We start from the raw sequence: 21,049 nt of genomic DNA on the forward strand, positions 1-21,049 counted from the left end.
TCGACTGTCAATTCTTGATATAACTGTATGCGGTAAGAATGCAGTTTATGTTTACGAAGGATTTTTGCCGCCGAAGTTTAACTAATGTCATGTTGACGTGAAATATCACGAGTGCTAATGTGGGAATCTTCTGTAGTGGCTATCGGTACATCATATTTTCGTTTTCTTCACGTAGAACAGTTTTGGTTCTCTTAATTTTTTTTCATATACAACTGACCCAGTGTAAACAAAACGATCCATTAATTTTTCAAAAGCTGTTGCGTTTGACTTTCCCCGTTCAGGGTATCGCTCGTGATATATTCTGGATGCAAATAAGCAATTTCTCGAACTTTCTCCTAATGCCCAGATCATATCTGTTAACTCTTCTACAGAAAAATTTAATTTTTAACAATAAACACAAGCCACACCTTTTACTGTTTATTAATATTAAAACTGTCATTTTTCAAAGCCTACTATTTTACCTTTGTAACAGACACAAATGGCCTTTTACTTATTAATAACTGCGCGTCACAATCGGCAGTTAGGAATATTTTATTAAGAATTCCTGGCTTAGAATACTGTTGATATAACAATCTAAAAATTGTTACATCAATTGTATATTGTTTTGCTTTGTGTTTTATGTGAGTTATTTATTGAATAAAAATAATCTTGTTATATTATTATACAAAACATATTATTTTGTAGGAATTTTAGGAATCTTGTATTTCATTAAGGAAATATGATATTTCCATGTTATCACATTTATTGATATATTTATTGCTATTGTTATGGTTTATATTTTTTGTTAGTAACTTATTTAAAAAAAATGTTTTTGTTATATTATCACTTAATACTCAATACTTATTTCTACTTACAAAAATTGAATGTATTTCCGAAATTTGAAGAAAACTATAAATATCTCAAAAAGTAATGAGTTAAGGTATAGAAAATGTTATATAAAAATGAACGAGAATCATAAATACAATGTGTTTAAAAAATAAAATATAGGGTCCATTTAGATCCATTTAAAAAAAATTTGTAGTTCACCCTGTATACAAATTTTTGTCAATAATTTCAGTAAAACTTAATTTAAAAACTAAAATATATTGTTTTTTTTTTTAGTATAAAAAAAATAATTGTTTATGCATTACTTCTTTATATATAGTCCGTCTAGAACGTATCCGGAAAAAAGAAAGCAGAATTATAATTTTACGGTATTTATTTCTATCACTTGAAATATAAAATTTCAACAAATAATTCATCTCATTTACTTATACAATCTCAATTTAAATCTAAACACTTAACTAAACGTCCAGGTACACCCGAAACTAGGTCAAGGCCATAATTTTCGGTAATGGAGTTCCAGACCTGTAAAACTGACCGAATCAAACCTTCTTTATCTCTTGGCGCTACTCGCTTTACTTCAATTTTCATCAGTCCCCATATGTTTTCAAAGGGGCTAAGATCTGGAGATGCTGCTGGCCACGGAATTGTTGCCAATTTGTGTTCTTGTATCCAAGCTTGCCTATAAGCAGAAGTATGGCATCTTACATTATCTTGCTGAAAACGCCACCCCTCTGGATATAAAACATGAGCCGTTTAAAGAAGAAAAACCATTTAGGATGTCACAATATTTTGGACTATCAACAGTACCATACTATACAGACAGGTGTAGCACAACGCTGAGATATTGCTCTCCAAGCCATTATTAGTGGGAAATTTGGAAATTTGAACGGTAACATTTTCTCTTGATAGGACTTTTAGATGATTTGCACGAAGCTGGAAAGAACTTTCATCAAATATAAAGACAATATTAAAATTTTGTTCTCGAAAACGTTGACAAAAATCTATTCTTCGTTGCCTTTGCAGAGGTGTCATTGTAGGAATTTTTTTTGGATTCCTTGATATGTAGCCTTGCTTTTTCAGTGACATGCGGACAGTCTCTGGGCACACTTTTATTCTTGGTTGATTTCCAAATCTGTTCGATAATTTTCGAGATCCTAGGTGCGGATTTTGTTTTTTAATTTTTTAACATTTCGGACACCCTTTCTATACAAATATTCCGCCACTTTTCTTTTTTCTACTTGCGACATTATTTCACAAATCTTAAGTCTGTTTACAAATAACAATATTTGACAGATGGTGTTGTCATGCGATTTTGTCCATAACTTATTATCGGCACAACCTACTTGATGCATTACTTTTGTCTTAAAATGTTACAAAAAGGAAATATATTAAAATTAGGAAAAATATAAAATTCCGAATACTTTCTAGACGGACTATATGGTGTTGATATATATATATACTAATCAACATGGTGTTGATTTCATAGGGATTTCTAAATACAAATGGTCATAACTTGTTAAATACTCTGGATAGTAATGCAAAACCCAATATTATAAGAACAAGAATTATGAGAAGAATACAAATTTAAAAAAATATATAGGGTGTCCATTTAAAAAATCGTATGTTTGCTATACCACGTAGTTATTAATCACCCTGTAGAATTCCATATATTTTCCAAGTATGGAGAATATCATTCCCTACATTTTGCTAAATGAATTTTTTGGATATTTTATACCATAATGGAATTATCGACTGATGTCGCACCAAAAGCTTACCCTGTATATATTTTTACATACATAAATTTGTAATTAGATTGATTTTTCCAAGCATTGACTTTTACACATTTATTTTTACATACACTGATGTTTATATTTTAAATTTAATATAAACATCATCATCAATCAGCCAATCCCGTCCACTGCTGGACATAGGCCTCCCTCAGTTCTTTCCAGTGTTCTCTACACTGGGCCGCTTGTAGCCAGTTTCCCGCTACTCTTTTTATGTCGTCGGTCCATCTAGTCGGTGGTCGTCCTCGGCTTCTTTTATAATTTCTGGGCCTCCATTCCATAATTCGTCTTGTCCATCGTCCATCTTGTGTTCTGGCTAAGTGTCCTGCCCAGTTCCACTTAAGTCTCGTGGTTCTTTCGATGACGTCTTGAACTCCTGATCTTTGCCTGATTTGTCGGTTTGTTATGTGGTCTCGGAGGCTCACATTCAGCATTGCACGTTCCATGGCTCGTTGTGTAACTCTTAGTTTATTCGCAGATTTCTGCGTGAGTGTTAAAGTCTCTGCTCCATAAGTTTGTACAGGCAAAACACATTGGTTATAAACTTTTCGCTTGAGACACATGGGAATTGAACTTTTTAGAATATGGCTTAGTTTGCCAAATGCTGCCCATGTCAGGCCTATTCGCCTCTGTATTTCATTTGTTTGATTGTCTGTGTTTATTTTGATCTCGTGTCCCAGATATTTGTAAGTGTCTGTTTGTTGTATGGTATTATTGTCGATAGTTATATTTCCACTCATTACGAGATTTGTCATAAGTTTAGTTTTCTCAAAGTTTATCTTTAATCCTGCTCTTTCAGACAGACTTTTAAGCGAATGTAGCATAGAAACCGTATCCTGTAAGTTATCTGCGATTAATACGACATCATCTGCAAACCTCAGATGATTTAATCTTTCTCCATCTATATTGATGCCCATATCTTGCCATTGGGTGTTCTTAAATATTGACTCTAGAGCTGCCGTGAACAATTTTGGTGAAATATTGTCTCCTTGTCTTACTCCTCGACCTAAGCTGAATTTTTCTGTGTCTTCGTGTAGTCGTATACTTGATGTAGCGTTCTCGTAGATGTTTTTGATAAGTGACGTGTACCTGTAATCTATTCGGCTTTGATTTAGGGCTTCCAGTACGGTTTCAAACTCTACAGTATCAAAAGCCTTCTCGTAATCGACAAATGCAAGAACCAGTGGTATGTTGTACTCGATGCATTTTTCAATTAAGATCTTTATGGTGTGCAAATGGTCATTTGTGCCATATCCTCTCCTAAAGCCTGCCTGTTCTTTGGGCTGATAGAAATCAAGTTTAGGTGTTAGTCTCTTTGTTAAGATTTTCATAAAGAGTTTATACATATGTGTCAAGAGGCTGATGGGTCTATAATTTTCTAATTTAGTAATATCACCTTTTTTGTGTAACAAGACTATCACTGCATTGTTCCAGTCTTTAGGAATCGTACCTGCATGTAAGCATTTATTAAACAGTTCGCTTACTGATTTTAATAGAATTTCTCCTCCTGCTTTTATTGCCTCAATAACGAGTCCATCGTCACCAGGCGATCGATGGTGCTTCATTTCCTTTAAAGCTGATCTTACTTCTGACACAGTAATGGGTAAAAGTATTTCCGATCCCTGATTTATGAGAGTCTTTACTCGTGTCGGTAAATTTTCTTGTGATCTTTGGCTGGTATAGAGGTCTTTATAAAACTCTCTAGTTATTTTCAGAATGTTTTGTTTATCTGTTGTTGCCTTTCCGTCTTTATCTTCTAGCTTGTATATTTCTTTTTTACTTTGTGTGAGTTCTCTTTTCATTATCTTTAAACCTTTGTTCTTTTCTACTGTTTGAGTAATTACATTAGTATTATATCTTCTTATATCTCTTCTAATATCCGCTGAAATTCTTTTATTTAGTTTTCTATATTCTTCTTTGTTTCCCTTTTCTTTCTCGCTTAGGTTTCGTCGTATTTCCATGAGAGCTTTTGTGTCTTTGCTAATCTTTTCACTTTTGGTGTAATTTTTCTTGCAAAATTTGAGTTGTGCGTTTCTAACCGAGTCTGTAATTAATTTATTATGATCGTCGATACTTAGAGGTTTGGGATTATTACTCTGTAAAGTTTCTGCTATATTTTTTATATAAACATAATATAATAATAAACATAATAAAATATAATTTAAATTTTGGTTGCACATTCTTATTGACTTAGGAAAACTTAAAACTGACGAATAGATACAGTTTGTCTTCTAGACATTCACGTAGCGTTGTCGGTAGTTTACAATTGTTCCTCTTATTTGAATATGTCAAGCATTCTATTAAGATATGCTGTACACTTAAACTGGTAAAACTTTTACCGCACAACGTATTAACACTTCCAATAATATGGTATTCATGTATCCTAATATTAATATTTTTTATTATACTTTGGTATTTCCTGTTGCTGCAATTCTTGTATCTTTCAACTCTATCTTGTAACTCTTGTTTTTATGTCTTGTAGTTTTTGTTTAGATTGATTCCATTTTTGAAGCCACCGTTGTTTAAATATCGAGTTAATCCAGTGATCCATTGGAATCTTTCTTATTTGTAGATTCTGTTAACTCTTCATTGTTAACTATAGATATGACAGCAACATCTCCACTTTTATTACCATGTATAGCAAGGAATCCACATAAATTTTACCATGGCATTATTTTGCTAAAGTTTGTACAAATAGTTCGTTACCAATCACAAAAAGGATGAGTTGGGTAAATGGTGCCTAAGCTACTTATAACACTTAAAGAATCTGTCATTATTAGGCATCTGTCTAAGTTAGCATTCAGGGCGTATTCTAATAATTTGTAAATTTCTAATAGTTTTGCATGCATATCGTGCTAAAACGTGCACTTTTCTTATACGGGGTGTCCAGAAACTCTCTGACAAACGGAGATTCCTTACATAATTTTAAGAGGATTTAATCCAACTCACCTAGTCCAAAAATGCTTCCTAAGCGAGCTAGAGTTCTTTGAAAGTGGCTCCTTGTAATTACATAGTTTTTTTTTAAATACCTCTAGAACGCTTCTATTTAGAAAACGAAAATTAGTACGAATATTTATCCTTCAGAGTTGAATCGATTTTATCAATTGTGGATTTCTAGTACCGATCATAGGCGTTCATTTTGGGTAGGTCAACGGTTATTTTAATGCATAACTTTTTTGTCTTTACCTTTTAAGCATTCGTAATACAAGATTGTTAAATTTTTAGTTATTTTAGTACTAAAATGTACTCTTACTCGAAGTCGATATGATACACCGTTTTCTAGAAAAATCGATATTAAAATTTTTTGCTTCTTCGTCATGAAAGTTAAATTAATACTTTTTGCACTAGTTGGCTGTGACCTGTCAGCAGAAGTATAACTTTTTTAGTTTTTTACTTTGGCATTCAAATATACCTGATAATTTCAATTCAACAAAAATGGTTTTTACTAATGATGAATACGCTGTTATACTTTAGTTTATGACGAAATGAGGTGTAACACTCGAGCAGTTTCCCAATCGTGATCCCACTTACTCAACATTGACAGCTCTTTATCAACGATTAAGAGAAACAGGTTCAGTGGTCCCAAAAAATAATGAAAGAATGAACGTGATGATGTAACATCAGCACATGAAGATGTTATTTTAATGGAAGTTGAAAAAAATCCAGAAATTAGCGTTCGAAGACTATCTGCCATGTATCCCACAATTTCAAAATCTTCGTAGGAAATATCTTACACAACGAAAATGTAAAATGACGCGTATGACCGGTACTATAAATTCTCAATTAATGGAGTCGATTCAACTCTAGATGATAAATAATCGTACTAGTTTTAGTTTTTCTAACTAGAAGCGTTCTGGGGGTATTAAAAAAAACTAATTACAAGACGCCATCTTCAAAAAGCTCTAGCTCCCTCAGGAAGCATTTCCGGACTAGGTGAATTGGGTTAAATCGTCTTAAAATTATCTGAGGAATCTCCGGTCTTCGTTTGTCAGGAGAGTTTTTGGACACCCTGTATAAAAGTGGTTTCAGTTAAATTGGCTGAAACTTTGCAGAGAGGAAGGTAGCTTTGGTCATTCTTATCAAAATTTTTCATTAGCCCAAGACTCAGAAATCAATTGTTTCTGAGTTACAAAGGTTCAAATTGTTGGTTTTCAGTCCATTTAAATAATGCATATTTGTATAATATATAAGCTGTTAGTAAATAAGTACAACACGTGAATGTTATGGGAAAAGGTCTTATACTCATAATCCGTGTTAAGTTGTTGTATTATAGGTATTTATTAAGAGAAAGATTGAGCGACCGGTTTCGCTGTTTACAAGTTATACAGCATCATCAGACCCTTAAGAAACTAAAGGATGAAATAGATGATATATGTAAACCAATATGTAAACAACTAAAAAATTCATTTAAAAAGGTACTAAGAATATATGGTAATTACTAGATAGTTATATCAAAATATAAAAGGTGGTCAGCAATATACAATATCAATTGACACAAAAGTAGTGTAAAACTCTGAGAATAGTATAAAATTGATACAACAGTAATTATCTATATAGTATAAAGTGTATTTCAAAGAACCAGCTTCAGTCTCATGTTAACTGGTGTATATATCGCATAGATTTTATACAAAATATAATGATACTTACATATCAGTACAAGGAATTATCTAAGTGTGTCATCAGTTGGATAACATTTGTAATTTCGGAGCATAGCCATGCATTTAGGTTACTTGGGCCGAACTGATGTATTTAACCTCTGTAATGTTAAAATAAAATAAAATAAATATTTTGTAGACTCTGTTAAAATGCACTAAACTAGGTATTAATTTTTTTTATAATTGGTTGTTTTCTCTTAGGACAAACACATACACGAACACAAACAAACATATCTATAAAATAATATCACAGTACAGAAAAACACAAGAAAGGCGTGAAAATGGAGATACGAAAACGATCAAATACTAAAAATGGAACAAGATTTCAATTAGGGTGACACTAGAGAAGCATTTAAATTCCTGAAACAACCCAGAGAGGGTAATAACCACGCACGAATCTTTTTAGAATCACACATTATAAATTATCAGTGACAATGCAGCAATAAAAGCAGGCTGTAAATCGAGGTTCTGCTAATAGGGCAAGTACAAACAAACACATCACATTCAGTAAAAAATTTCAAAATAACAGAAGATCAGAACCAAAATATACCCTTCTTCTTCTTAAAGTTCCATCTCTTATCGGAGGTTGGATATCATAACGGCTATGGTCACTTTGTTGGCTGCTGCTCTGAAAAGTTGTAGTGAACTACAGTTAAACCATTCTCTAAGGTTCTTCAGCCAGGAGATGCGTCTTCTTCCTATGCTTCTTCTTCCTTGGATCCTTCCTTGCATAATAATTCTCAGAGCAGCTCATATTTTTCTTCTCTGGTTATGTGACCCAAATATTCTAGTTTTCTTCTTTTTATGCTGTTTATAATTTCTAACTCCTTATTTAAACGTCGTAGTACCTCAGCATTGGTAATCCTTTGAACCCACTGAATTTTTAATATTCTTCTGTAACACCACATTTCGAACGCTTCTATTTTCCTTATGTGTTGTTTTTTCAATGTCCAAGCTTCTATTCCGTATAGTAAGATAGAAAATATGTAACATCCTAGAGCCCTCAATCTGAGATGCAACTGAAGGTCTCTGTTGGTAAGCATTGTCTTCATTTTCACAAATGCTTGCCTTGCAGTTTCAATTCGGACTTTGATTTCTCTGCATTGGTCATTTTTGTCATCAACTCAGGTTCCCAGATATTTATATATCTCTACTTTTTCTATTTGGCTTTGCTCTATCATTAATCTTTCATTTCCATGTTGCGTTTTTGAGACAATCATAAATTTAGTTTTTCTCTTTCTATTTTTAGTCCGTATCTAATGCAATAATCGTTAATTCTATTTACCAATTCTTGTAGCGATTCCAGGGTGTCTGCCATTATAACAGTGTCATCAGCGAATCTTATGTTATTTACTATTCTTCCGTTTACAGAGATTCCATCACCCAGATCCGCTATCGCTTCCTGGAATATGGCTTCACTGTACACGTTAAACAGTAATGGTGACAGAACACAGCCCTGTCTTACTCCTCTCTTTATATCTATATTTTCGAACTTTTGTTCTTCTATCTTTATATTGGCCTTTTGATTCCAATACAGATTGATAATGATTCGTAAGTCTCGTCTGTCTATATCTTTGTTTCTCAGTATTTCTATTAGTTTTTTTATGTCGAACCCTGTCGAATGCCTTCTCGAAGTCGATGAAACAGGAATAAATATCTAGGTTCATATCTAAGCATCTTTGAGAGAGGACATTAAAAGCAAACAATGCCTCTCAAGTTCCCAGTCCCTTGCGGAACCCAAACTGAGTATCATCCATATCATCTTCTAGTTTTCTATATAATCTTCCATGAATCACATTTAGAAATATTTTGAGGGTATGGCTTATTAGTGATATTGTGTGAAAATATACCCAATTATCCCCAATTAACATACCCACCCACAAGACAGAAAAGAATGGATGTGATTGAAGCACTAAAGAATAATGAAGCTCCAGGTATTGACAACACTGACAGATATATAATTTATAAACTAATAACGTACTACAGTTACAAACTAATGGAATACAGAAGAAATTCCAGAATATCATATGTTTGGAATATGTTATAAGAAAAATGCCTGTGAACCTATTTATTATTTAATAAGTCTAAGCAGATTGTGATATACGTAAACAATGAAAACTTGATGAGACGAACCGCAAAAGACATAACAGAACTTTATCTGGAGTATAAAGAAAATGCGAAAGAAATAGGGCTAGCCGTCAACGTAGATAAAAAAAAAGCCCTAATACAAGCAAGGAAGCAACGAAACTTGCAAAATTTGACAAAAGACGACACAAATATTAAAGTAGTAAAACAGCTCACATGCCTGAGCGTGCAAATAACCGAGGACGGCTACGAGGAGGAAGAAATACGGAAAGGGATAATGTCTTGTTAACAAAACTCCTCTCTCCGTCGCAGGTGTTTGGATCCAACGACATCTATAGAGAGGTAAAGTTCAAGACCGTTATACGATCAGTAGCAACACAAGGCACAGAAACATGCATCATGTCAGAATAGACAATTAACCTTATTAATACTTTTGAAAGAAGGATGTTGAGAAGGATATTGGAACCCATTTGCCCAAATGGTGTATGAAGAATAAGGTTAAACCACGAGATATACCAATATTACAAAGAAGCCTTTACCGCAAAATTTGCAAAATTACAAATATTGCGCTAAGCAGGTCACCTTATAAGGACGAAGAATAACAGAACACCATTTAGTGAAACTATGGCGGGACTTCGACCAGTAGGAAGACCAAATAAGAGGCAGATTGACGAAGTGAGAACCGATCCTAAAGAGATAATTTGGGGTGTATAACTGGAAGAGAGAAATTGATGCTTGAAGGCATATGCTAGGGGAGGCCAGGGTCCAACTTGGTCTGAAGCGCCATAGGAATTCATATGCACCTCATTCATATAGGCGCCTCATATTCATTTTAAAAATAAGGCGTTGCTTTTGTACCCCGTTTCAATTATACAGGCTGTTGAACTTTGATGTAATTGATTTACATTGTAATTTGGTTATAATTTTTTAAACATACTCTATATAACACAAAACAGCTTTGTATTCTTGTAACAAGGAAGTGAAGAGGATTTAAAAAAAATAGAAGGTGTTTCATTTACAAAAAAAAACATATTTTGGTTGAGGTACAGTGTTATGGAAAACCATAACACCATATTTGTAACTAATTTTAAAATGTGAAGCTTACAGTTGCCATATTTTTTCACAAATAACTTTTTTTGTTATCTTCTATAATAACAGATATAATAAAAAAGTTGATGGCCCCGTATGTATATAATTAATAAAAACTTTTCAGACTAGATAATTCAAAGTTCCGAGAATAGTTTATTTTTCTGAGCAATTATATTATAATTATTCAACTAAACAAGAAAAGTGTAGCAAATAGCTGAAAGAACATTCGTACTGAAACTATGGAAAATTTGAGGATCTAGATCAAAAATTTTACAATCTACACTGAAAACAAATCAACACAACTTATGAAGTGAATTGAATAAAGTATCAAATTTTCAATATTTCAAATTTTCAAATTATTTGTCTATGCTTTATAATTAAATTACTCGCTTGTCACCGATGTCTATGTATAAACTTTTTGTTTGTGGTTGTAGTGATAATAAGGTGAAAAGCTTTAAAAACTGTCCACGCCTTCCTTAAACACTAACATGATTAATTAATACAATTCTTCCAAATTCTGAGTGAAAACAAAATTTCGAGAAACTTTTGAAAGCATATGAATTGTCACTAATTAAACACAGCCTAGGTATAACAATTCAGATTAATTTGATGGAATTATTTTTAAATATTATTTCCTTATTTACCAAATATGGATAGTGCATATTTTGAATTTAAAAAATACTACGGCTGAAATTACCGAAAAAGCAAACGTGACTCCTATAAATTTGTTGCTGGAAATGCCTAACAATAAACGCTTTCTCTTCACGTTCCATATAGGAATTAATCCGAAGAATTAATTAATAAGAATTATCCGAGGTTGTCCTTAGTTTTTTCTCATTAGTTTTTCTTGCTGTGCGAGGTATCTTTAGCGTCCATCTATAAATTCGCATTTCCACTTCTTCATTTATGTTTATGCTTGACACTTTTAGTGTCCACACTTCTACTCCATACAAAAGTTTATTCCAAATATAACACTTCACCATTCTTTGTCTTAGTTTTTAACTGGGATGATTATTGCAAATAAATGTCTTTATTTTTATAAGCTGTTTTAGTCATTGCTTTTCTGCGGTTTATTTATATGACTTCTTCTTAAGGTGTCTTCTCCATTACTGAAGGTTGGCTATAACTACAGCAAATTGCTCTTTATCTTAAGCTATTCTTAGTATCGAATGTGTGTCCATGCCTGTCCAGTCTCTTACATTCTTCAACCAGGAGCATTTTCTTCTTCCTGGACCTCTTCTTCCTTCCACTTTCCCTTCCATTATAAGTCGTAGGAAGTTGTATTTTTCTCCTCTGTAAATATGTCCTAGATAACTCGTTTTTCTGTTTTTTACAATATTTAGGAGTTCTCTCTCAGTACCCATTCTTCTTAGCACCTCGTTGTTGGTCACGTGCTCTGTCCAAGAGATCTTCAGCATCCTTCAAAAAACCCACATCTCAAAGGCTTCTATATGCCTCATACTTGTAATTCCGAGAGTCCATGTTTCCACTCCGTATAGCAGTATGGAGTAAATATACGTTTTTACAAATTGGTATCGGATATCCAACGATAACGTAGAGTTTATTCGAAATTTTTTCATTCGTTGAAATGCGGAGCTAGCATATTCTATACGAGCACGTATTTCGACCTCGTGGTCAAGATCATCAAGTCGTGTTATCCAGCAACCAAGATACTGGAATCTTTGTACTGGTTCTATATGTTTGTTATAGATACAAATTAATGTCGACATTTGCTGCACGTGTAACAGCCATTACTTTTGTTTTATTTGTGTTTATGTTTAGTCCCAAGCTATCTCCCTCTCTGGTTATGGCATTCGAAAGTCGTTGTAAACCCTCAGCACTGTCCGCAATAATGACGGTGTCGTCTGCGACGGTTGTTTTATATTACTAAACAACAAAATTTGATTTAGATTAGATTAGATTAGATTAAGAGAGGTGGCCTTTCGGCCTATTCCACTGCGACCTTTTCAGATCTATTGTGGTCCTCTAGTCCTAGATAACATTCTCTAGCCTGACCCTTTTTATAAAGTCTAGTAGCTTCGAGACTGTACCTTCTATGTAGCTATTTGCCGGTGGAAAATTTGATTTGGTTTGAGTTTGATTTGAGTGATTTTAATGCCCATTTCCTCTTCTATTTCGTGAATATGATCAAGCATAATTTGGAGACCTGTTTTTTTCGAGTTACTGTATTAAACTTATCTAATTACATTAAGTAGTTCCCCGTTGACTTTTATTCGATATGGCTGTCTTTCAAGTGTCTTTTTAAATATCTGGTCCGAGTAAACATTGAACAATGTTAAGATAAAATGAAACCTTGTCTGTTTTCTCGTTATATGAAGATTTCGTAGGTGTAGTTATTTACAATTTTTACGATAGCTGTAAGGTACAGATTTTGAAAGACGCGAATATCTTTTTCATTTATTTTCATATATTTTTAGGCTTTATGCATTAATTTTACATGCTGTATTTTATCGAAAGCCTTTTCAAACTCACGAAGCATGCAAAAAAATATTTTACTTGATCAAAAAAATCACTTCAGTGATATATGTTGCATTTAAAACTTTTAATGCAACTTTTATGTTACCTTCATCTTTTAGCTTCAGTAAGTTGGTTTATTATCTGAACAACAAACTTTCCTAATATAACCATTTTTTTATAGCGTGTTCTACCTCTAATTCCATAATTTCTGGGCCGTCCGTACAATTTTGGTAGAATTCGGTGGATAATATTATTTCTTTCACCTTCAAACAACTCTGATATACACACTACTAGTGAACAATGTCTTTGTTATTTTAGCGCCTTTACATAAATCACATTATATTCTAACGTTTACCTATTACATTATTCATTCATTCTTTATAAATAATTCACAAGAAAATATAAATAATTAAATTAAAACATGAAGCATAATGAAAGAAAATTAAAATTAAATAAAATTAAATAAAATTAAATAAAATTAAATAAAATTAAATAAAATTAAATAAAATTAAATAAAATTTAATAAAATTAAATGAAATTAAATAAAATTAAATAAAATTAAATAAAATTAAATAAAATTAAATAAAATTAAATAAAATAAAATAAAATTAAATAAAATTAAATAAAATTAAATAAAATTAAATAAAATTAAATAAAATTAAATAAAATTAAATAAAATTAAATAAAATTAAATAAAATTAAATAAAATTAAATAAAATTAAATTAAATAGAATTAAATAAAATTAAATAAAATTAAATAAAATTAAATAAAATAATTAAAATTAAATAAAATTAAACAAAATTAAATAAAATTAAATTATATAAAATGTAATAAAATTAAATAGAATTAGGCAAAATTGGGTAGAATTAAATAAAATGTAGAAAAATTAAGTATATTTAATGAATTTTGAATATTACTAAAATCATTAAACAAATTTTAAAAAAGTATTTCTATTTTTCAATTTTTAAGAACTTATATGTACTTTTATTATAGAAATTAATCATGTTATGTAAGGATTTACTGAAAGAAAAAGTAAGACTCCTTGGTCAATGCTTTTTGCTGATGATATTATGTTAGTAGAAGAGAACAAAGAAATGTTGGAGGAGAGAAGGAGAAGGAGAGAAGGGCTATTGAAGAATGAGGACTTAAAGTTAGCAGGTCGAAAACGGAGTGTATGCGACACTATTTTAATTGGAAAAAGTTGCCCTAAATTTTTATTTTTGTGTTCGACGAACAAATAAAATGGCCCATTATCACCTGGTCTATATTTGTTATTAAATTATATTAGTTGTACGTACCCGTTATCATGCTTACTGTTATTATACGGATCATCGGGTAGATTATCGCCTCTCGTTTCTTTTTACATTACTTAAAAATGCGCCTTAATATTTGTTTATGCTCTTCGGAAATAAAAACATCAAAAACAATAATTAATTATATTTATATACTCAGTGACATTAGAAGTGTTACACCCAGAACGAATAATTTCTTGAACTTAATTTTTTGGCAACATGGTAAATTTACATTAAAAATGAAACGATAACGTTGTCAAGAATTTTTATTAACAAGTAATTAAAAAAAAATAATAATGTGTTTGGCGATTCCGTAGGTGAATACACTCCTGTATACGTCTAGGCATTGACAAAATGAGATGAACGATGTCTGCTTGTGGCACCTTATTCCAAGCAACTTGAACTTCATGTATTAGCTGTGCCAGAGTCTGTGGAGGGTGATGCAAAGTGAACAGTCCCCTTTCCATCATATGCCAAACATATTCGATAGGATTTAAGTCCGAAGCACGTGGCGGTCATGGCAAAACATTAACGCCAGCTTCTTGGAGAAACTCCATAGTTTGACGAGCAATATCATTAACAAAACGCGCAGCTGTCATATTGCCTCGAATAAACACAAGTGATCGGCTACCATAGGCAATAGACCCCAAACCATTACTCCAACTTTCCTGTGTATATGCCTCTCAACAGCACACCCGATATTTTGTCGGTCTTTATGGTGGCGTCTTACCATCCTACGATCATCATGCATTCCTAAACAGAATCGTAATTTATTGCTGAGTGCTACATTACGCCATTCTGTCACCCAATCCTGCCGTTATCTGCACCAATTCAAACGTTAATGAAGCGGTCCGCAGTCAAAGGAAGCACTAAGCATGGTCGGAATAAAACCAATCCAAAGGCTCGAATGCGACGGTATAGTGTACCTATACTAATAGGTCTACCTACTACTCCAAACCATTCTTCAGCAATTTGACGGTCTCGCAGAGCCAGTAATCTAAAGCGCCTATCTTAACGCTCTGTGGTACGCCTCGGTGAACCAGTTGGTCTTCTTCGTGTTCCTCTACCTTCGTTTATCCACACAAGACAGACACACATAACCGTCATTGCCGTTCAATTAACACGACCTCAAATTTCGCGATACGACAAACCCATATCTGTATACGCAATAATTCTACCCCTGTCAAAATCGCTAACATGGTGGTAATTTTAATGTCTTTGAACTCGAGGCATTTTCTTACACTGAATACAATTAGACTGAGGAACAATAACTAAAAATTTCTATACAAACCGGTTTTTAAAAATCGGTCTCTTCACAAAAAACTTTAAAAAACTTTATTTTTACAAAAAGTAGAAAAGATAAAATATTGGTATTGTTATCGTAGCATGTTTTAGATATAGTTAATCATTGAAAACAATCCACTACATTTTTACACCAAATAGATCAGAGGATTGAGCGTTTCGTTATTACTGGTATAACACTCTACATATCCTTGTGGACTGCCCTCATTACAATAAACGACGCCAAGAACTCTGCATGAAGGACGACATCACAGATATATTATCGAACCAGAGCCAAGTCATCACAGCTATCCAGTTCCTGAAGCTAGAAAACCTACTAAATAATATATAACTATAGTATATTATAATATGTAATTGTACCTTATATATAATTGTATCCACGGTGCCTCGAGCTAATGGCCGAAACCGTCACAAGCACGTTAAATTAAATAAAAAAAAATAGTCATTCTGTGTCAAAAAATTAAGTTTAAGAAATTATTCCTTCTGGGTGTAACACTTCCAATGTCACTGAGTATATATCACAAAAGCTTACTCACCAGTTAATTCACAAAACTCGAAGACGTCTACTCACTTTGACTAACGAATTCGAACTGGTCGCCATTATTAGAAAAATTCTTTGACTTGTTAAAACGATTTATACTCGAAAAAGTAAAAATTTCGAAAACGTTTTCAGTGTTTTAAATACGTTTTTCCATGCAATTATTGGCCGAATTACTCGCAATTAATAAATTAAGAAAGCTTAAAGTTTACTAGTAAGCCAATAGCTTTTGTACTAATGAAGAGTTTACACTACTTTAACCATAATAAAAACTCGTTTTCAGAGTTCGAGGTTACACAAAGGCATCAAATAATTTTAAAATTCATTGAGGCGTCAAAATTTTGTAGTAGCCGTCAAAGTATCAATCTGCTGGTGTTGTCTCTACTTTTTTTCCACTTAATCGGTTTAATTTTCAATTTAATCGGCATGAACTTGGCAATCAAGAGAAACTGATCTTCAGCTGGTACAAAAAAAATACCAACCGTTCATCGATTATTGATTAAATTCGCCCTATTTGTTCCAAGACAATAATTATCAGAATCTCGCAGCTTTTTTCAAGCACTTCAAAAGAACAACTCGAAATTACATCCCCAAGTTTTTCATTCCACCTATATTTTTGTTTGCTATTTGACTTTCGAAAAGAGTATAAAGAAGTTTCATTGCAAATAAAGATCAGAAAACAACGGAAACTGCTTTTCGGTTTCCGCATTTTAAATAGAAAGAACTCTTCATGACAAAACAATTCTACTTTTGAGACTTGTGAATATATTAAAGTTTTCTTTCCAAATTTATAATGGATATTTTGCAATTACTTCAAACTGAATATTACCGACGGAGCAATATTCCTTTTTCTTTGCAAAATTAACTGACGTTCACGAAAGCGTAAATCTTTGATGAATTCTAGAGCGAAAAAGTCAACTAAACAACAAGCAAAATATTAATTACATTTACCTTTAAGGGTCACGGGAATTTCCTTTGGCTATTTTTGCAACTTTTTTTTATATTTGATTTTATGTTCCAAATATACCCAAAAAAAACGTAATTTAGTAAATCTGTCATAAAAACTTTTTTGCACGTTTTTTGGAGTCCTGCGGTTCACACCAATTCCTTGTTAGTTTAAAATCTTTTTTTACTTTGTTCCATGGTTATTTTCTAATGAATAGTTTTACGCCATGGTATGAAATTTTGTTTCTTCTCTGCCATGTAAAAAAGTCGCTGATTTTCTGCTTTATCTTCTTTTTCGTTTCCGACAATCCCTGATATCAAAAGTATTTGGACTTCTTGCTTACATTTTTATTGTTCTAGTATATATATATATATATATATATATATATATATATATATATATATATATATTATATATATATATATATATATATATATATATATATATATATTATATATATATATATATATGTATATATATATGTATATACATGTATATATATATATATATATATATATATATATATATATATATATGTATATACATGTATATATATTATATATATATATATATATATATATATATTGTTTGATATTTCCTGAGCGAGAATTTTCAAATAGAAACTTTTTTAATTTCTGGATTTGTCGGCCTGTTGTCCGTAAAACACTTAATTATTGCGTAAACATTGCGGCTATTTGCCATTTTCAATAAGCACTTTAATTATTTAACATTACGTAATATACAATCATATTTTATGTCTACCCTATCCTATTTGGTGGTTTTAGATGAAATGGTGGAATGGAATCTGAGTCTAAAAAACATATGGCAGGTACTTCAAAATACCAGTAATTCAGGGTCGTATCCTTAATATCCGCCAATGGTGCATTTTAAAAAACAACTTAATTTATTAAGTTATGATTTGACTTAGACAAATATACAAAATGCATATATTGCCTATTTTGCATATTTCATTCAAACATCTTAGGATTTTGCATATTTATACAAAAAATTACATAAAACGTATAAACGTTAGTTTATTTCGACTTGCGAATTTTAAATAGTATTTATCGAACCGCAGATAATGGTATCACTAGGTAACTGGAAATTCTAATGGTTATTTTATTTCAATACTTCAGTTTTCAATATTGCCGATAGTACCTATAGATACTACCTAATATTCTTGGTATTATTGTAGAAGGTAACAGATTATAATCCCGTAATAAAAGGGTGTTCCAAAAGTCTATTGCGTGAGGTATGAATAGAATTGTCCTTTTGCAAATCATTTTGTTCTCAAAACTAAAAGTGAAAACTAAAGCATCGTCAGTCCAGCTTGTTTAATTTGTTAATTATTTTAATTTTATAATGCCGAAAATAACTATACTAAAATCACAGTCAAGTTTTTTTCAGTTTTCTTTCTCAAAAATGTGAAACGCTTATTCGTTTTTTTGTATCAACACTGCACAAGAAACCTGTCTGTATCCTTCCAATTTTGATGCTAATCTTCTCTGTATTGTTCCAGTTTTATTATATGTACTACCGAAACGAGTAAAAACCAAATTTAATATTTATTTTCTTCTTGTTTTCACGTCCTTCATTTATTCTTGATTCGAGGTGTTTTTGACATTTGTCAGCTTTTTCGGAAAGATGAAAAGTGTAGCCCGTTGTTTCAACCCAAACCTAAACGACCAGTTTATTCCCTTAGGATATTATCTCCAAACTATTTTATATGATGGTTTATATATATATATATATATATATATATATATATATATATACATATTAGTTTATTTGTTTTTATATAAAAATTTCTATAAAACTATTCCAGACATGTGTATATTTTTTTTGGACTGAAGTTTTTAATATTAGTATATACGTAATACATAAATAATAACAATTTGTGATAAAGTAATATGTCCAAACAATTATGCCGAATCGACAGTAATTATACTTTATCATTTAATTGAAGTTCAGGATATTATTTCCACATTATGTACCTTGGCAGTGTAAACAGTTTTATCAGAAATCCAATTAATCACTACGTTAAACCGAACAAATGTAAACTGACTATCATCAGCAGTCAGGCTTTAGGATGCCTACTTTACGGTGATATAATACTTTAAGCGACACATCGTTCCCTCCTGATAATATATCATTGGTGCTTTGTTTTAAAGAAATTTGTTCCGATTAAATATTGTTTTGGATTTTAAAACTCAAACTACAATGACTTTGGATAAAGTTACTTTTCATTATGCATTACTTTGTTATTTAATTAAAACACGTACTTTTTTCACGAATTAAAAAGTTCACAGATTACTGTAGGTTGACGACGTTTCAGGGAGGCTAAATTTGCCATTGTCAAGTCAGATTAGTTCCGCTTCTTCTAGGTGTTCGAAGAGAACTGACCTATTTTCTTCTAGTATTTTAAAGAAGTCAAATAATTATGTCTAACACTAAGCTTATTGTTACACTTCTTTATAATTACTTTTATTGAAAACAGCAAACAATATTATAATACTTTGTTTTATTTTTAAATGCATATTTACGATCTACTCATAAACAGTACATTGAGTAATTAGTAAATGTGATGACAATATTGACTTGATTTGGGTACCGTCCAGCGAAAATTCTCCATTTTTAAATATGTTCCCAGGTCTTCTGGCGAAGACCTCTTCAGTCTTCGTTCCTCCATTGGTGGCTGCTATAATTTACTGATAATCTGGAGGTGGTATTACGAAATACAAATTTTGGCCTTGTTGGCGTGAAGTGATATGACATCTTTTGCGGTTGGTGCTTCTAGGTCATTATTGATGGTTGCAGTTCTCACATACCAAGGAGTGTTAGCTATCCTATGCAGTGTTTTTGATTGGAAGGTCTGCAAAAATGGTGTCTTTAAAGGCTTGCTACAGCCCCAGAATTCTACTACGTAAGTCCATATTGGTTTTAATATGACTTTGTAAAGCAGTATTTTGATCTCCAATGACAGAAGTTGTGACTTTTTATCAAGTAACCAATACATTTGTTTCAATTTTATATTTATTTTATATTTATATTCCAGGTGAGCTTTCGGTCGAAATGCAACCCAAGATATTTTCCTACCTCTCTACCAGAAATTGGGGCGTTGTTTAACTAACTTGTGGACAGGTGCGTCTTCTTGTTGTGAATGTAATTTGGGCTGATTTTTCGTTGTTGACTTTAATTTTCCATTTTATCAATCAATTCTCTAATGTTTGCAAGCTATTTTGCAGCTTTTCAGATGCTATGTCTTTGTTTGGAACTAAAACTCGTCTATCATCGGCAAAAGTCGCCACTGTTACGTCATCTGTAATAGGTATGTCAACAGTAAAGATTAGGTACAGAAAGGGACCAAGGGCACTTCCCTGAGGAACTCCGAATCAGATTGTGTGATAGGTTGAGAAATCATTTTTGATTTTTACTTGGAACGAGTTGGCAGGGTGCATTTAAATATTTGTTAACTACATCATCATTTATGTTTTGACTTAAATTTGGAGTAAATATTATATTTTCCAAATATTCTGCAAGTACATTAGCTTTTTCATTGTCAGTCTGCGCCCAACTTCTATCAAGTTTTCTTATTGAAGTAATTGGTAGCGTCGGTTTCTAATTTTTAGTTGCTCTCCATATAGAGTGATCATCTGGACAGAGATTGTTTATAAGAAATTAAAGGTGACATTACGAGCTTGATTTAGTGCTGACGTTAGCTCGTGTGTTGAACTATTTAACTGTGTCTTATCGTGTGAATTTCGTGACCTTTGCTATGCACGTGCTCTCCTTTTTTCGATTAGAATTTCTTTAATATGTAATGATACATTCTTGTTTTAAGGATTATCGTTTTAACCTATAGAAGTAGATTCCCAAGCAAGATTTTGTACTACAGCTCATTTCATTCCTTTATTAGGTGATCTAACGTTATATTCTGGTTAATCCTGTTTTTAAATTGTTCCATGTTTGTTTTTTTTGTCATATAGTCTTAATAACTGTTGATTTTATATTATAGTTTTGCTTAATGTTATTATATGGCACTATGGTCTGA

At 31.9% G+C, this 21,049-nt stretch overlaps 1 protein-coding gene and 1 pseudogene across 1 annotated transcript in view; one reads left to right on the forward strand and one right to left on the reverse strand.

Moving 5' to 3' along the window:
• Positions 1–21,049, forward strand: part of LOC140451778 (lachesin-like) — a 652,628-nt gene that overhangs the window by 368,046 nt on the left and 263,533 nt on the right. The gene's annotated exons all lie outside the window — the stretch shown is intronic.
• On the reverse strand, positions 18,417–18,547 carry LOC140452579 (U6 spliceosomal RNA; annotated as a pseudogene).

This window comes from Diabrotica undecimpunctata, chromosome 10, assembly GCF_040954645.1.
Source record: "Diabrotica undecimpunctata isolate CICGRU chromosome 10, icDiaUnde3, whole genome shotgun sequence".
NCBI lineage: Eukaryota > Metazoa > Arthropoda > Insecta > Coleoptera > Chrysomelidae > Diabrotica > Diabrotica undecimpunctata.